General features: G+C 27.8%; 2 protein-coding genes across 2 annotated transcripts in view; one reads left to right on the top strand and one right to left on the bottom strand.

The window, feature by feature from the left end:
• Window positions 1-726, top strand: part of LOC106678030 (hornerin) — an 80,869-nt gene that overhangs the window by 13,126 nt on the left and 67,017 nt on the right. The gene's annotated exons all lie outside the window — the stretch shown is intronic.
• The window catches only part of LOC106678035 (cytochrome P450 6a2), a 61,485-nt gene that overhangs the window by 13,466 nt on the left and 47,293 nt on the right, over window positions 1-726 (bottom strand). The gene's annotated exons all lie outside the window — the stretch shown is intronic.

Here is a 726-nt window from a genome sequence, read left to right as displayed (position 1 = left end):
CAGTATATATTATGTTATATCAAGCCAACAGTGAGCAGTAGCAGCATTACTACAGTATATATTATGTTATATCAAGCCAAGTAGGCTTAATTAGGACAGGTACAATCCCATTAGGTGAGCTTTGGCCCTTAATAATTTCACTTTTTTTTTTTTTAAACATTATTTAGTTTTTTAACATAGATTACAATACACCCTTAACTTTTGTGAATTTTATTAGTGTGAATTTATTATCATTATTATTTTTTATTTATATCTGATTCCGTATTCGCCGCAACTAATGGTGCAAAAACGGAAACTTTGAGTATTATTTCGGTAAAAACCAACAATTGCTGGAATGAAAAAATGCTACCAAAGGCCACTGAAAAGCAAATAAATATCCAAATTTTTATGGTAAAATAAACTTTTTTTCATTTGTTGATTAAAATACTTTTTTTTTTTTTAAACAAATAGAAGGATGAAATCCTAATTATATACATTGAAATTTTTATCTGTAAAATAACAAGTAATATATTACTTAAATGCAAGTAAAAATATCAATTGAAATAAAATTAACCTTTGTACTACATTCATTGAAATGCAGGTAGCTGCACAATCGGTGTGTGCACAGTTGCAATTATAGCAGGAAGTAACGTTTAAAATGCGACCATCTTCTCAGTTGATTTTAGGGGACTCATTGCTGAAGATAGTTTTACTCAATCTCTAATAGATATTTTCTTTTGATTACTA

This window comes from Halyomorpha halys, unplaced genomic scaffold, assembly GCF_000696795.3.
Source record: "Halyomorpha halys isolate HHAL.00 unplaced genomic scaffold, Hhal_1.1 Scaffold120.1, whole genome shotgun sequence".
NCBI classification, from domain to species: domain Eukaryota; kingdom Metazoa; phylum Arthropoda; class Insecta; order Hemiptera; family Pentatomidae; genus Halyomorpha; species Halyomorpha halys.
Note: the sequence above shows the minus strand (reverse complement) of the source record. Positions and strands in the feature narration are given on the sequence as shown.